The 18,368-nt window shown below is 41.5% G+C and overlaps 1 protein-coding gene across 1 annotated transcript in view; it reads right to left on the bottom strand.

Annotated features, from left to right (window-relative positions):
• APBB1IP (amyloid beta precursor protein binding family B member 1 interacting protein) overlaps window positions 1-2,499 on the bottom strand; it is a 67,208-nt gene extending 64,709 nt beyond the window's left edge. Inside the window, exon 1 of the mRNA XM_055803373.1 lies at window positions 2,300-2,499. The gene's annotated coding sequence lies outside the window, so the exon portion shown is untranslated. The remainder of the gene's footprint in view (window positions 1-2,299) is intronic.
• Window positions 2,500-18,368: the final 15,869 nt, after the last annotated feature.

The raw sequence follows: 18,368 nt of genomic DNA, 5'->3' as shown, positions 1-18,368 counted from the left end.
GCTGCTACAACCACCAGCAGGCCTCTCTGTTCATACTGTTGCCCCCTTTGTGCATACTGTTATCCTCCCAAATGTGTCAGCCTCTAGAGTTTTACAAATTAAAAAAAGATCAAGCTTATAGCCTGATTCACAGGTGCATGAGTTATAGTGTGTGATCTAGCAGACACTGCTCAAGTATAGTGAAAATCAGAATTTGATCTGTGCAAATCAAACTTAGCTGGAATAAATACATTTGATAACAAAATAAACCAGCACTTCAAAGGCATCACACCTTGCTTGAAGATACTGCACATGAAATAATCACAAATTCCAGCATGAACAATTAAAACACAATTTACTCAATAATTACTTTGAGCCTTCAGTCATATTTGCCTCCAAACCTCAGAAGAGTCTGTAGTACCCACAGGAGTATTTAACGAAGAAACAGATGACACAGAGAATGAATAAAAGTACCCTTTCAGAGAGCATACATTTTTTAAGCTATGTGTGGTCCCAGATGGATCAGAATTCTCTGAGTATATAAAACAAATCTGTAATGCTCCATTGATTAAACCTCCCAAAGACATTAGTAATCCATATTTCAAACCAAATTATCCCCATTTTTAATGCTTACACAAAACAGGAATTACAATTAAATGTAATAGTCTCCTTAGCCCACAGGGGAAAACAACTGAACAGGTCCAGCAAAAAGTTAAACATTCTGTTTTAAACAAAGTTTTAATCTAAATTCACATTATTTACAATGTTTCTAGAAAAAAAACTTTGTAAATTCAGGGATGACAAATGAGTAGGAGCCTACACAGGTGGTGCAGGTCATCTAGTATAGCCCTCAAAAGGACTGGGGCCTACCTATTTGCCTCTAATGAAACATGTACTAAAATGAGTCCTGGAAACTACATTTACATCACTGTTGTGCAGCAGCAGGGTAATAAATTAAGAGTGACATCAATGAGTCACTGTGAAATATAAGAGTCATATGTGAAATTAGTATTTTTTAGAAGCAAGTCAGGAACTGATGACAGAACACACATCATGTAATTTACAAAGGGGAACTAGAACCAAAGAGGAAAAACAACTGCCAGACTCCTGCAAACAGAAGTTTCGAGGGGTAGAGTCAAGCTGGAGCCAAGCTAATCACAGAATCAGAATGATCTGGGACAGGAAAGGACCTCAAAAAGTCAAGCTGTCTGTCCCAGTTTGGTGGCACCCTAAATATTTTGTCTGTAGGCTATATTCCTGCATCCAAATTTTTAATGACAGTTAAGACAGGCTGGATGATATGCTGCCTAAAAGACCCTACTAGATACATCTTCCCAGTGTGACAATGAATGGATTTAATAACTTCTCTTTTGGTGCACAAGGGACTGAAAAAACACCCCAAGCTTGTGGAGACTGTATTTATGTTATTTATCCATGGTGTTCACACAAGGGTATCATGCAGGATGGGCCTTCTCAAAGTCAGGAGACATATCTATTTCTTTCCTAAACCACATGGTCAAATCCACCACCAGCAGAGAGACACAAATTGCATTTCTTGGAAGTCTGTACCGGCTGTTTTGCCATAACCACACCACTCTCTTATATGCTTAGTTTAAGACTGATAGATTAGCACATTCACATGCCATATTTTTTGGCTGCTGGTGCCAGGTCACTTGCTCTGCAGTTTCTCCTGCCTGCTTTCACTTTCCCAATGCAACCACCTACGGCAGGGCACCGAGTCCCCAGGGATCCCACCTGCCCTGCGAGGCTGCAAGGATGCGTTTGCAATCCCGCCTTGGGCGTGACCCACCTCCTCCTCGCCCCCTCAGGGTCTGGGCACAGTGTAGGCCTGACTCAGGTTAACCCCGCCGAAGAGAACAACCCACACCGGGGCCCAGCACGGCAGCACCGAATCCCACTATCCCATTTCAGGCCACGTTTGCCGTCGGAAGGCTCCTGTCCCGAGGCGGGAGGTCTGTGTGAAGGGCGGCCGCCTCACGGGCCCCGCGGGCGGCGGGGCGGGAAGGGCGGGCTCCCCTCGGCGGGCACCCACGCTGCCACCCCGGGCTGTCGCCTCCCAGGGGCACCACAGGCCGTGCCCGGAGCAGAGTTTGGCGCAACTCCCCACCCCAAGCACCGGTACCTGCCCGCATGATTTCTCACCACAGCGACCGGGACACCCCGCGCCCCCCGGCACGCCGTCGCCGGGCGCCTCACGCTTCCCACGGCGGCCACACCTCTGCCTTCCCGCCCCGTCGGGGTCCCGAGCTGGCGCTGGGAGCCCCTGGGGGTCCGGCTAACCCCTCCCTGCCCGGCTTACCTTGGCGGGCGGGTGGTGGGAGCCACCGGCTCCCAGAGGCGCTGTGAACAGGAGGCGCGGGGCGGCTCTGCGGCACCCCTGCGCGGCGGGAACGCGCCCGCCCTCCGCCCGTGGGGAAGTGGGGCCGCCCCGCGGGCTGCTGGGCGCCCACCCCCGCGGGAGCCGCCCCGGCGCACGCTGCGCCGCCCTCCGCCCTCGGCAGCCGCTCCACGGAGGCCCCGGGGCGGGCGACGAGCCCCGCTGCGCGGGAGGGAGCGGCGGCTGCTCGGTGGCTGCCCCGTGGCTGCCCCACGCCGCGGCTCGAGGGCGGACCGAGGGCTGTGGAGAGCTGGAGGCGGACGCGTCGTCCCGCGCTGCGGAGAGGCCCCCTCCTCTCCGGAGCCTTAGGGGCAACCGGGCTGCCCACAGGACGGCGTCTGAGGCCGGCCCGGGGTAGGCTGGCGAGGCGGGAGGCGCAGGCGGAGGGGCTGCGGCCGGGCCGGGGCCGTTTCCCCACGGGGGCAGCCCTGCACGGCCTCCCCCGCTCCGCCTCTGCGGCCTCTCCCGGGGCCCGCGGTCAGGCCGGGGGGCTGCGGGCCGCGCACCGGCCAGGTGCTCTGGCTTTCACACAGAACCGTATTTCTCTCCCCGGTGCTCTGGGTTTCACACAGAAACGTGTTTCTTTCCCCGCTCTGTTTAGTGACCGCACATCTCTTGCATAACGCGACTGCAAGGCAGCAAATCGCTTTTCTGGCATTTTTATGTCATTTTGTAGTGTTGTAAAGTGCTGCTTTGAAGTGTACTTATGTTTATTCGCTGAGCAGTAATAATTTTTTAACACGTTAAACTCCATAAAAAGATGGGGAGGGAAAAAAAGAAGGATTTCAGAGGTTTTCATCTTAAGTTAAAAAGTCAAATGTCAGAAAACTCAGGGCAGCCTTGAGAGGGTTAATGTCAAGTCAAAAAGATGGCATGCAAACAGAGCCCTCTCTTGAGCTGAAATGCTGTTTTCATTGTCCATAACTTCGCCAGACCAATGCTTGTAGCGGTTCTTTTTTCTTACATATCTATGGCACTGACAGCGTAGTGAACAATGCTGAAGGTGTCACCATCTCCTGCTTCTGCTACCTCAGTTTAGAAAAGTCACCAGATAGTTTAGCTTAATCTTGTGTTTACAGGCAATTTATATTAAAAACTCCAGGTTTTGCTCCAAAGCAGCCAAGAAAGCCTATGTTCTGTTCCTCCAGCACTGCTGGAGACAAAATAATTGTGGCAGAAGGATGGCAGCATTTTAAATTACCACCATGTTTTGCACAGCCAATATGTTTCAATGCTTTGAGGGGTAATTGCTTTGAAAAATTCCAGCTGAGACAGCTCAGCCATATTTAAGAATGCATTTAGGGAATAGTATGTTATTCTGCTCATGTTATTTAAAAAAAAAAAAGAAGTCACTTCACTGAGAAGCTGGCTAAAATTTACCAGAGACTTTGCTGAGGTCAGAACTGTGTCTTTGGCCAGGCATGTGAAATTAAGTCTATATTTGGCAAACAACTTAGCATTTGAAATATCATGTGCATAGTTAATAAGTTATTAGTTCAGCAACTTGAGAGTCTGAGATTCCACAGATAGTACATATTGTCTTTGCTGACTTTCTTTGCAGTTGCTCCTTCTGGCTTCTGAGATCATTGTGGTGCTAAGGAAAGAAGTAATTTCAAAAGATCAGTTGGCAATGATTATTTTTTTTTTAATTATCCCAAAGTCAGTTTTGAAATCAGCATTTTGCAGTGAGCACTCTGCATGTATTAAAAGAATAATATTTGATGTGCATTTTGTTGTCAAAACCTCTTTTTTCACTTCTATATGTGACCCACCGGTAACATGGCCACACCCTGATTACACTAGTGGTTTCGCACTTATTTTGCTGTTGTTGAAATACATGACCAAGATATTTATTGTGATAATGTAAAAAAAAATCTATTCTGCTTGTACAAATAAGCCTTTGTTTCTCTGTACCTAGATTTGCTCCTGTCCTCTCCAAGTATCCTGAAATAAGGCCTAGAAAGTTGAACGGCAGTATTTGCCAGCTCTCCTCGTACCTGGCTGTTACAGATAGGCTGTTAACTCTATGAGGAACAGTGCTGATAAGAATGGCACATCTCTAGAAAGCAAGGAGAAAATCATAGAAATCCCAGAAAATACTGAATGCTATCTGGAAAGTTTTTGGGCTGCATTCAGGACCATGAGCATTGTGCTCCAGTGGGATGGGTGGAGGCCATCATGTATTCATAAGGAAGAAATGTGGTGAGGGAAACGCTGGAGCAGATAGGGACTTTGATTAACAGTGCGTGTCCTAATGTTAGAGAGAGGCAAAGTTTATGGCAAGACCAGGTGGAAGTATGTAATGCTTCCAAATTTGTTTTGTCCTCTCAGCTAAAATGAATGTACAACAGAATCATGCCCCTGAATTCCAGCCCTCCATTCTACTCTTCTCCAAACGCTTTTCGTTTTCTAATGGAAAGAAGAGACATGCGCCCCACCCACATTACAATCCTGTGTTTCACTGCAGTTGCAGGACTCAAGATCTAACACATGCAATTACAAAGCGTTCTTATCATGGGAGAGCAGATCACTGGGTAGATACAGTCATTATAATCTCTCAGCTCCTCAGAGGGAACTGTATTGACCTCCATAGTCCTTGTGGATTGCATTTCATTGTAACATCAGTTTCTATAAAGCAGCAGATAATTTAGAGTTAAAGCAGGACATCTGTTTTTGAAAGGGACAAATATATGTGTTTCTAGCCGCAGGAAACGAGCATTTCATCAGCAAAAATTAATGTTTTACCATATATGCACTCCCGTAAGTTTCATTGACATCACTTTATACACTGATAATGACATGATTTTAGAAACTGATCTTCATTTTCTTTACAGGGTAAATGTGATACTATGCTAATCAGGATCTTACCTGCCCAGACCCTACAGGATCAGCCCTTAGCCCTCAGCATTATGAGTGGAAAGGCTGCAGATATATAAAATATTGCCAAGCCATTGTGCCACTCACCAAAAGTTAAAAAAAGGAAAATTAATATTAATATATTAATTAGATCTTTTGTGGTAGCATAACACCTAACATACAGTTGAAAGGTTTGTTTGTTTTGTTATTTAAACAAAACAATTTTCAGAATGATGGACCAATTAAGGCTTTGAACATAGAAGGAAAAGGCATAGATACAAACTGCAGAATAGGATAAAAAAGCATCAGTTTAAGGCAAGTGATATCTTAAGGATAGAGTATCCTCTTTTCAAGTAGTACTCTGCAGACACTGTATGTTTGGTACTGTGACTGGATGATCCTCTGGGGTACACCAGATAATTTATTTCACCAAGACACTTCTTTTTCCAGAAACCTCAAAGAAGTTGCAGTTAGTGTGAAGTGAATCATAACACCACATCAGACTGTGCTGTCAGGGCATTCTGGAAAAATTTGTGTCTCTGGCATCTTCCTAGATAATAAGGCCAAAAGCAGAAATCTAGAGATAAGCAAGCAGCAACTATAGGTTTTATGTTTTCCAATAAGAATTAATTCTGTTTAGGGTTGGGGTTTTTTTTATATTCCTATGTGATTGTGCAGTACTGTGCTAGACCTGTAAACTATAAAACTTCCTATGAGGAAGATGGAAAGCCCTTATTTGAGAGTTTATATGGAAGAAATTACCAAAAATGGCTTTTGAAAAATCACAGTAAACCAACTTTAAGTACAACTGCACTGAATACAGAAGCTAGTTAATGAGTACATCATATACAATTATTTAAAATTAGAACAAATGAAGAAGGTAAAACTCAACATGCTGAAGAGCAGGTGTACGGCTATGGCTAGATTAATTTCCTTCTGCCCATCTGCCCTTCTATGCTTTTGATGGCATCTTTCAGTGACTCAGATCTGACAATAGAATTCTTTCTCCATAGTTATTCATAGGAAAGCTTATATGCATTGGTTCCTATAGTGGAAAACCAAATGCAAAACAAAACCTCAACCTGGATGAAAAGCTGAAGAAGAGGGTCTAAGTCTATCTGAAAATGTCAGCAGTGAAGCTAGCAGATTCACACTTTTAACTGCAAGAAATTAGGACAGAAGTGCTTCTGAAAAGTTTATGATCAAAGCTTAATTACTACAGTTCTGCCCATCGTGATGATTTTCAAGATGGATTTCCATTTCTTTCCCTCTGTGGTAGGGCCTCAGGTAAGTCAATGTCTTCCATTTCTACATGTAGAATATTTTCAGGCAAAAATTTACATGTCCAGGCTTTATACTGTTAAAATTTCAAAGGCCTTGATTCAAAATCCAGAGATGCCTGAGGGAGCCTTTTCCCTGGGTTCAATGAGTTTTAGATCAGAGCCTAAGTTTTCTGGCTCTTACACATAAATATCACCGTGTACATTCATATTTCTTCTGACTGTTTATACATAGTGGATATATATCCCTTTCTGTTCTTTAAAATCATCTGTTCTAGTTGGTCCACTTTTTCACTGTGAGAGCTAAGCATCTAACACAAATTGCATCTGAGGTAGGAAAAGTCTGACTAACATATCTTATTTATTAGCTTTATTAATATTATGATAAAATGAAATTGTCTGCACCCTTAAAAGGAAACCTGTAAATGTGAAATGGAATATTGAAATCACATCTAACTTATTCAGAATGCTGTCTGTTATTAAGTAGAAAATGATAACCTGAGGGTCTTCATTTGAAAATGTCAGCATTTATTATTAACATTGTTTCTTTAGCTTTACAAGATAGGCTTTTAGTTGTTGCTCAGAGCAATATATACAAAAGGTAGCTTAATGAGAAGCATAATTTTAAACTAGACATTTGATTTTATTAATGCCGTGTGTTAGATTTCACATGTATGACAAACTAAGCTTGATATGAGCAAGGTTTTGAAGCTTCTTACTGAAGTGAATATAAAAGGCATTAGAAGACAAAAGAAGTTGGAATAGCCTGGCTGGATTAATAGAAGTAAATTAATTATGTATTTTGCTTCTTTCAAGCTCTTCAACCCTTTTGTTACTCGCTTCTTTTCACTGTGATTTATTTCCCTATGTACTTTTTTCCTGTTTGTTAAAATGTTGCAAGCATGATTTACACAGGTAGAATGTTCATTTGAAGTTTCTTCCATCCAAAGGTCAACCTGTGTTAACTCATGCGAGAGCCAGCTCTGAAGTTGGTCCTCTGGTGGTACCAGTGTTAAACTTTCTCATTTGCTTGCTAGATGTTGACTGTTTCATTATGTTCACATGAATATTAAAATTTACCCCATCGCCTGGAGGCCCATGGAAAGCCTTTGAAACTACACAGTAATAGTTGAAAACAACCTCATAGTTTTATTTCGAGATTTTTTTTTTCTATTATTGAGGGTTCAAAATAAATCTGTACTACCACCCCTCCCACCCCCCCTTCCCACCCACCCCCTGTAATTTTCACAGTATTTTGCAGAAAGCTTTATGGAGATAATTATCAGTACTTTTTGCTTGTCAGAAAGTACCCCCAAAATCTGAGTATGTATTTACTCTTCATATCATTGGGTAGTTTTCAAGACCAAATTCTAGATTACATCTTTTTGCACATGCATTTGATTTTCTGAAGTTGCATGTCAATATCAGGCTGCAAATTTCTCTGCTGTTTATAGTAAATACCTGCATCACTTAAGAGCGTATTTATATTTTGCCAGTCATGATGTGCATTAGGGTGAGGGATAGTATGAGGGAAGTAGCACTATAAACTAGCTGTATTTTCTGATGTGAAGAAGTGAGAAGGAGTTTTTGTACAATCACTTGTTGCCATCAGTGTAAGCATTGGCTGGAAGGTACTGATGGAAACCTTCAGAAGTAGCCATCAGACCTATTTTTTTCTAAAGCAGAAGATCCTGATAGTTCCTGTAACATAGGTTTTAGGTGTGTGGCCCTTGCTGCTCATAAGGGGCCAAAGCAGGAAGCAGAACTTGCTTCAAGTCCTTACACTAAATATGGAAGCAGATGGAGAAAACTGATAAGAATTTCATATTCTTGCTCCACCTCAAAGGGAGGTGCATATGAAATTAGCTCATGCATGTGAAACCAACAGATGGAATTTGGGTACACAGCCAGTCCTTTCTGGCAGGTCCCAGTGAGCCAGACCCAGAGATATCGTAGCACTGCAAGTTAAGTCTACAGAAAAAGTACATGTAATGTACATGTAAAAAGTACAAATGTGAGGCTAAGAGCTTTGTCATACCATGAGAGCTTGGCCCTGTTTTGGCCACCTCAGAACATTATGTTAGATTTGTGTAAGATACAAGACAATCATGAAACAAATAAATATTCATCAGTTTCCATCCTATCACGATCTTATATGGTGAATGCTAAAAGAAAAGCTATGCTAGAGCTTAACACACTGCAGCAGTGGTCTCAGCTCATGCTTGATGGTTTACACTGCTGCTGACAATTAAGTGTAAGATTGCCAGGGAACATTTTTATTTCCATATTGTCCATACAAATTTGCCTCCATAAAATTGAAGATTGTCTGAAGGCTAGTACATAGCCTGCTCAGGTAATGTACAGCTGAGCTCTGAATATTACTATCAAGAATCTGGAGACCTTGACCTTTCTATTTTCTCTTTTTCTACAGCTTCCTATGGCCTATAGTAGGTGCTGGACTGCAACCAAATGTCTGTGAGCCACGTCTCTCTCTTGGTGAGACTTTCCTTCCACTGTGCAAAGAGATTACACCACTCCACACATCGTTGCATCACTTCTATTCAAAACTAGCATCTCACATGATTCACAAGAACATAAGACAATGAATGCTTTAATGCGATAGACGTAGTAAGCTAACAGTGTTTTCCAGACAATGTTGACAATACAGTTTTTCATAAAACACAAGCTGAATATGAGGTCTATTTGAATTTAATAGAATCAATAAAATGTAAAAGAGGAACTTGACAATAGCATTGTGCTTCCTTTGGTAGCATTTTTTTTTAATTTTAGCAGGAGGAAGTGAATTCTCACTTCCCCTTCTATTAAATAACTCAAGTTCCTACTCTACACAGTGGCAAAGTATGGTTTATAATATTTTTAGAATACAGTTATAATTAATGTATTAAATACTGTCATATTTTCCTGATATGATACTTTGAGTGTCCAATTACCAACAAACATTTGTGCTTTTGTGTAGTGACGTAACCATCTGCTGACCACAACAGAGCTTTCTATGAGAATAAGGAAAAGCCAGCTTTGACCCAGCAAAGGAAGTTAGAATCATTCAACAGCTCAAGTATTCCAGCCAGAATCATATGCTTTACTAGTCTTTTCTCTTCCTGGGGATTAGGGTTCCTGTGTACTAGCTATGTCAGTGGCAATTGTAAGAGTTTCTTGCAGGACACATTAAGTCAGGATGTGGCTTTGTTTTTTGGTGTAAAATTTTTGCAGAAAGTATTTGGTGTAAAATTTTTGCAGAAAGTATTTCAAATAATGTAGCTTGCCTTTGAGACAACTGTTCCTTCTGCTCTAAAACCACAATAAGCATGAAAGATCTTTTGGCTGATAACATTTCTCTGAAAATAAGCAGATTATTTTCTCAAATAGACTTAACAAATAACTTCAGGCTCTTAACCAATTTTGTCCAGGATTTTCTGGAAAAGGGGTGTGGTTTTGGTTTATGGCTGTATTTCAGCAAAGCAATTAAGGAAGTGCTTGTCCCATACCCACGTTCAGTCCACTGTATTTGGTATTTATACACTGTGCTTTCTTATTCATTCATGTTGAGGTTTCTATTTCTGCTCCCTTTTAGCCTCAATAACACTATTCTAATCACTTGGATTATCTCTGAACATAGTTCAAATTGTTTATGTACTCTTCACATTTCAGTCTTCAGTATTTTGCTCATTTTCAAATGAAAATCCTTTGCAGCAGCATTAGATTATCCCCAGCTGACAGAGACTTTTTGAAGTACTGGTAGCAGTAGTGGAGTAGCAAGTATGTGTACTACATTGTCCGTGGATTTGAAAAAAACTTAGAAAAAGGCTTTTTAGAAGTTTCAGATGTGAAGAATAAAATGTAAAGGCTCTTGTAAATTTTAATAAATGGGCAAAGGAGAGATGAGAGCTGATGAGAGTCCACAGTGAAAGAGAGGTGGTGTGGAATGTGGAGAGTCTGTAGAGGGACTTGAAAATGAAGATCAGCAGCATATGTTTGATACAAATGGGAAGCCAGTGCCAGCTAAGGAATGCAGACACTGCGATACAATAAAAGTATTGGGCCTAGAAAATAATCTTCAGAGCAAGAAAGAATAAGTGAGAAGGGAAAGACCACATCTGGAAACCAAGGATAAGGGTATGAAAGGAGAGCCTTGCTTCAAGCTTTGACGTATGGAAAGAGGGCACCTATTTCAGAGGTGCTGCAAAATATTAATCAGCAATCTCTAGACATAGCTGATCTGAGAGGATCTGGATGTATGTCTGAGTCAAAGATGATGCCCAGTTCACAGCATGGAAAGAAAGCATGTGGAAGAAGGTATTTTCTTAAATCTTCATTGGCTCAACTTGAGCTTGAGCTGACAGCTGGATAGAGAGAAAAGTTGAAAAGCGTACATTACAAGTGAACCTGGAACATACAAATGTGCATTCCAAGTAAATTCTGCAACTGTCATGCACTGATCTTTGAAGCAGTCAGTATTGTCACGTACATAGTATGTGCTTGATTTGTTACTTTTGAAGACTGTGAAAAGCAAATGCAACACTTCGTTCTGATGGTGGAGTGTTGTAAAGGTAATAGGACTTTCAGAAACAAATGCAACATCTTTAATCATAATTTTTTTCTGTACTCAGTTTTCTTTTCCTTTCCTATGCAGAATTAATTCTTTGCCTTATGATACAGACATACAAAAGTAACGTCTCATTTATGTGAACATACTCCAGAAAAAATTCTTAAACATTTACAACTTTGTGAATATGTTCTTGTCTCATAAAGTGAAGACAGTCTTGGTTGACCACAATATATACCACTTTTCCTCTATAAGGGTCATCTGAAATGAAAAGTGTAATCTTATTCAACTAAAAATGAAAATTCCCATAGTTTTAATCTCTTTTATAGTCTTCTTTTCCCCTAGTAACTCTGGGTCTCACATTCTCCAATGTATCTGCCTCAAACATTTCTAGAGGGTAAGGAAGCCTGCTCTTTGCCTTAAGAGCACAGAAGTCTCTAATAAAGCAATGGAGAGTGAGGTGAAGGACCTAATCAAGGGTTTGGAAGAGCTGAGTTGGTTTCCTGAGTCTGCCACTGGACATTTGTAATCAGGTTGTTAAAGGCATTTAAAGCCACCTAAAAAATGTAAAAAGAGCTGAATGTCACCTCAGACTGTAAAAATATTTGGGTCCCATTAGCTATGAGACTGTGCCTAAATGCCTAGAATTCTGCACCATAACTGTCCTGTGAATCAAATCCTTATGGGTGAAGAATGGGAAGGGAACACTTCTTCAGGTCCTACATGTGTTCTGAATGTACCTGCATTGGACTGTGACCTTCTCACAAACTCTGGCCAGGTAAGTACCTCACAGAACTAGATAGGTGATTTAACCACAGCGCAGAAACTCTAACACAGCTCCTGAAAATACTGAGCAAACACAGGATGTAAGTGAAACTAGTGTAGTACATGAGAAGAAAGACACAGATATTTAGCCTGCTCAATGGTCTTTTTCTTTATAGAAACATCATTTTTGCCAGGTTAATATTATTTCTAGAAACAGAGGCCAAAACAAACACTCTTCTTGGACTATCTGATGAAAATCTATCTCAAGTAGAATAAACTCAGCTGGGTCTTGATCAATCAGTGTCTGAAACATTTCCAGTTTGACTGTTTATGTGTTTTTTTGCCAAAATTTTAGGCTCTAAATTTATTTTAGAACTACATTGTTGAGGAAAAGTCTTTGTAATTGATCCTAGCCTATTTTTAGGATTACCAGAATAAGGTCTTGATGGTGGGCAAATAGCCATACTGAAAAAAAGATCCATAAACATCTCACAGCTTGGAGCAAAGATCAATGTAAACTGTTTACAAAGGGTATTTGAGATATCACCAGACACTGGAGCATTATTGTGAAGAACCTTGTGAGTTACTGTGCAGAATTCTGTGCTAGGAACCAAGCTAATTTGCTTTTCTCTTATACAGCAAGAGTGTAATTCCTCTCTTAAGGAGAAAACTGAATTCTTCTTATTGATAGAAAGGCACTGAGATAAGCAAATATGGGGTGTTTGTTGTAAGAAGTTTTATAATAAGTTGGAAAACACATTTGCATCTGTAGTAAAGCTTCTTCACGTGGGGTAAATGAGGATCAAGTCTACAGTTTTTAGTATCTTAAACAGCCTTAATGTAGTCATGTTTCCAAGAATAACCCCCCTTTTCTTAAAATTCTAAGCTTGCATACAGGCATGCACAAGTCTAAATTGTCAGGTGCTACTGTGCTGCCTAGCTTTGCAGAAGCCGTTTGTGACAATGCCCTTTCCTTGGGTACATCTGAAAAACCTTTTGCTGTATATGAAAAACCTCAGTTGTTCTTGGATGAACAAAGATAAAGAACTGGAAACCTATAAATGCTCCATGGTATCGCTTCTGTGCTGTTTCTCCTCTTGTTACTCTGGAATACTAAAAATTCTCATGAACTAAAAGGAAAAAAGTGGCCGTAGCAATTATTACAACTGCAGTTTTCTCCCCATTTTCACCCTAAAGACAAAAGGCACCAAGATGTGTTCCCGTCTTTCTTGTAACTCTGCAGCCTGGCTGTTTTGAAATCACACTTCTATTAAGTTGTGTACATTAAAACTATCTGGGACCTAGCTGTCTTCTTTTTTGTTCTCTTTGGCAGCCTCAAGACCGAATGGTGATATTTTTCAGCATTAGTGAAATATAGACAACACTCAAGATTTTATATTTCTGAATTCCAGGTCCAAGGCCTCATTTTTAACAGTGGTTTTACACTTGTTTGAAACCAAGTAGAAACATTATCAGATTCATACCTGATGTGTCTGTCATCTGGAGTACTCACTGAAAGATTTCACAGCTAACACTTCCCTTGGTTAAGATTTCATTTCTTCATTGTTGGCCAGTGCTTGAAATAGTCATTGTTTCTGTTAAACATAAATTGATAAGAAGGAACATTGCCAAAAGCTTTTCAAAACATTAAGTATATAATTTCAAACATGGTTGCTTTTTTTCAGGTTTCAAGAAGACTAATCTTAACCAAATCCAGCAACTAAAGTAAGATATAAACAGGACCATGTTGTCCTATTTCCATATTGACAAGCCCTGTTTCAGAAGTTTTGGAAGTGAACGTTAGATCTCTAAGTCTGTTATTTTTTATAACACAGGTCAAAAACCTCTACACACACACTCTGTACTAAGCCAAGTATTTTTTGGTTTGGAAAAACATTGGTTTTGTGATTTGAAGACTTCTAAAGATAAAGAACCCAGTCTTGCACCCAGCTAACTGCAGGTTTTCTAGGGTTTGGTTGTGGTTTTTTCGGCTTTGGTTTTCTGCACGAAATCCTGACACTATTTGTAGCTCTGGGTGCTTTACCATTCTTTTTAGTGGATCCAAGACCTTTTCCTCATTTTTCAATCTTAATAGCTTTTAAAAATATTTTCTTTAACCACCATCACTTTTCCCTCAGGGCTCTTTGATGTTCCAAGAGTAGTAGCTGATACATTTTAGTCCAATCTGTATTTGCAGGGGCCATGGAATTTTGATAGATAGTAACCTACCAGTGATTTATTTTATACCAAATATTTAAAACATAAGCATATACAAACCCAAAGCTTTTATTAAGGCTGCAAAATAAAACTTTAGTGACTTAGGAAATGCCAGAATTAAGACTGCTGATGTAAATTAATTTGTCACATTCTTTGCATACAGTATATAGCTTTTTGTATGGCCTCTGTGCTTCTTTCCAAAGACCGCTGCCAGAGGCAAAAACCTACCTGAGTATGTATTGGTCCAAACAGTCAGAAACTGGCAAAAGTATAAATAACTCAAACCAGATCTTATAATGGGAAAATCTGAGGCAGTTTTACTAGTAAGTGATAGTTTCTGCTACTCGTGTAATGAGAGAGAGACAATAGGTTAGGTTTGAAGTTGTCCTTTAGCCATTAGAAACAATGCATGGAAGGAAATACAGCAGTTAACATGGAATGGTTAGGTATCTCTTGCACTAGATGACATTTATTTATAAACATTATTTATGTCCAGCAGGGGATCCTGCTCCACAGTTCATGGTAGCCCAAATGCACGTTAGTGTGATGTATCTCAAGCACACCTCCTTTTAGTAGAAGACTTTCTACATGAAAGCTTGAGAAAACAGTAGGGCCTTCCAAAATGTAACTCCAGAGTTGCTCAAGAGACATCTTCCCTCATCACTTGTGTGCTGTTCCCACTACCATGATATAGGGGCCCCGTGGAACGAGAGAGACCCCTTGTCAAGGTGGTTTGATCAGGAGAGTTTCTGGGCGGTCTGGCGATCTGTATTTAACTATAAGCCTTCAAAGTAGAAGGCAAAAATCTCTTTCCAAAGAGATTTCCTCTATCCAAGCATGAATGCATTAACAAGGACTACGTGCTGCATTACGAGTGCTCACATGTGGTGTTACTGAGGGAGTGCAGTCAGCAATTAGGAGAACAGAAAGTGACTCAAAGATTGTTATATGAGGAGGCTGAGACTTATAGCACTGAACTAATGCTGATCAGCTAGCGCAGCCAAGATTGAGATGTTTTTATCGTTGTGTCATTCGACTATGAATGCATCTCTTTGGAAACGCCATTCCGCTGGCATGTTTTCTGTCAGAAGTTGCTGGTTCATTGGGAGTGAAACGTTTCATGAAAGCTTATCTCAGCAAGCCTTATAATGGAATACAGATAATTTTTGATAGCTCTCCGCTAGACAGGTCAGCTGCCAGTTTTCCATTCTGTCAGATCTCCTCCTGTATGATGGCCTCTTCCTCGTCTCAGGGATCCAGGGAATACAAGGACCTCCCGGGTTTCAAGGCTCCACTGCTGTAGAAGAAATTGTTGCTTTTTGGAAATCCTGTGGATCTTTGTTTCCCAAATTACACTGTTATTGGAATGTCATTTCTTAGGAAATGTTTAACAGTTCCCATTCTAAATTGGGACAAATTAAGATTTCAAAGTGGTGTGATTTCTCAGAAAATGTAAGTTCCAATATAACCAATCATGAATAACTTTTAAGTATTTGTAGTATGCTCCAGCTGTAAAATCCTAGAATAGGCAGAGTCTTAGAACCTGAAGGCTTATCCACAGGGCAGATAGAGCTCACTTGGAGGAAGCAGTTGCAACACAGAGCACATCTGCAGAGCTGCGTGCAGCCCTGTGAGCCAGTGCAGAGCAAATTAGCCCACCAATATGATGCAGAACGCTGTTGTGCAGAGAAGCTACACCGGGTTGCAGAAACAATGCCATGTTATCAGTAATTTTCCAAGCCAGGGTGTGTGCATTCTCCTGCTCAGCTATAGTACAGTCAAGAGCTACATTGTGAAAAGGGCCTGGGTTTCTCTCAGCTACTGGAAAAAAACATTTGTATTTCCTGTCTTTGTACTATTTTAACCATAGAAGTATAATGTACAAAGACTAAACTTGTACTTCCAACCTAATTTTATGTGCTTTTCCTACCAACTTATACAAAAATTATTTTAGGTAATACCTTAAAATTGTTTGAATAATCAGGTCATTCCCAAAATTACTTAGGAAAGGGCTTTCCTCTTTTATTTGTAGCTACACTGAAGAATTGTTGCTATTGCTTCTGTGCAGGTGGGGGTTGGTAGTATGGGTCATCTGAGATTTATGACATTGATCTCACACAGAATAACTCTTTCTCACTACCCGTCTACCAAAGTAATGACAACTTCTGTGTGCAACTTAGCAACAGTAAAGTATATCCTTTGAGCTACATTATTTCCCTTTTTCATTGTTTGCATGAAAAAGTAGCATCTCTGCAGGGCTAATGTTTTATTATTGCCATTATTCAGTGGGATTTATGCATCTCACTTTGGACAGCTGTGAGTTTACATTTCTTTCTCCATACCAACTAGATGGTAAACTGTTCCCTGTAAAGGGATGACATTCTAGACATGTAAGGGAGGTTGACTATCTCATGAAATTTGGTGTTAGCTCTTTATGGAGGACACAGGAGAGAGCAGTACTACTTCAGTGACATGGCTGTCTTCTCTGTTTATCTAGTTGTTCAGTCCTCTAAGGTATAGTTACAGGCAAATTAGTCGTCATGCATATCATTACATGCCATACAACTATTCAAGGAAAGAAGGAATAAAAGCTTGAGGTCGGTTCACTCTATATCAGCAACAGTGGGTGATGGCTTTTTTAGGAGAAACTTGTCAGTCCCTAAAGCCTGTACTACTTTTGATTAGGAATCCTCTTACAATGTACAGAATAAATTGCTTGAAGGTCAGTCAAGAAATAGACACTGAAGGTTTGTGGACATTATAAAGGATTTCTAACCAGGAAACTTAGCAGTTCTGAAAGTACTGACAATGCCTTGGAATTTAAATTTGATGATGCTTTGAAAACCCATGGAGGATACAAGGCATTGAGCAAAATCAGGGTGTGTCAGATGCTGGCCGATAGTCAGTTAGATACATTGTAGCAGGATTTGTTTCTCCTTATTTTCTTTTTCTTTCTTTCTTAGCTAAGGATCAAGCAAAAATCCCCAGAGCTTTAATGGAAAAACTCAAAACCATTCCCATGCTTTTCATCTGGTACATAATTATCTCTTTGTTTAACTAGCATTATTCTTTGGAAACCAATATTTACTAAAAAACTACAATAATACATGGAATTTTAGCCTGAGAAAACCCCCAACTTGTAAAAAATCAATAATTGAAACCAACAAATATTTATTTTGTTCTGGTTTGGGTTTTGATTAAAGAAAAATACATATCTTGAAAGGTATGCACTGTAAGCAGTTCTGCTGGATGTGATAGTAATTCAGATTGCTACATTTAGCATGTCTGTAAAGCCTGTAGGATCAAATAATTGTAGTACATTGCTATTGTAAGAGATTGTGAAAGGCAGGAAAACAAAGTGGGGTTTAGATGACACCTGGCATGGAGTTTTTCCAAAACTGCTGCATGATTAAACTAGGAATTTAAGAAAAAAAAATCATATTTAACAATCACGTTTATGTATGACTGCTTTGGAATATTTTTTGCTATCCATATTGCAAAATATTGTCCAGCTTAAAACATGCTTAATACAGGTTGTCCGGACTTTTGCAAAATACTGGCTCATGCAGAAAGCACACAAAAAAGAACACTTATAGCTTCCAGCTGCCTCAACCGGTTAGAAACAAGGAAACAAGCAGAAAAAATGTGCTGCTGGGGTTTTGACAAAGCAAATGGTCTTTAGGGAAGCGGTGTCTCCTCCCGGGTGTCCCCTCTCGGGGTCCGATACCGCTGTAGGGCCTCGAGAGACCCCAAGCCACTGGCCAAGGGGAGCAAAATCAGAAAGGAAAGGCGGGGGGAGCGATTGCCTCGCCCGGGGCCGGGGCAGCACAGCACCGGGGCAGCGGCGGCACAGCACCGGAGCGGCACAGTGGCGGTGCGGAGGAGGCGCAGCACCGGGACAGGGGCGGCACAGTGGCGATGCGGGGGCTGCACAGGACCGGGGCGGGGGCAGCACAGCACTGGGGCGGGGGCGACACAGGGGCGGTGCGGGGGCGGCACAGTGGCGATGCGGGGGTGGCACAGTGGCGGTGCGGGGGCAGCACGGGACCGGGGCGGGGGCGGCACAGGGGCGGGGCGGGGCTGCGGGGCGGGCGCGGGGTCCTGCTGCCCCCTGCTGGCTGCCGCCCCGGGCCGGCGTCAGCCCCCGCCGCGCTCCGGCGGGCCTCGGGGAGGTGCCGAGCCTCCCTAAAGGGTCTCTTCGACCTCGGTGAGGTGGACCTCGAGGCGGGCAAAGCCCCCTCCCGCTGCATGGGGTGAGCTAGAGCTGCCGCGTCTACCTGAAGATGGTGCTAAGCAAATCAGTTTGGGG

Source organism: Falco peregrinus, chromosome 5, assembly GCF_023634155.1.
Source record: "Falco peregrinus isolate bFalPer1 chromosome 5, bFalPer1.pri, whole genome shotgun sequence".
Taxonomy (NCBI): Eukaryota; Metazoa; Chordata; class Aves; order Falconiformes; family Falconidae; genus Falco; species Falco peregrinus.
Note: the sequence above shows the minus strand (reverse complement) of the source record. Positions and strands in the feature narration are given on the sequence as shown.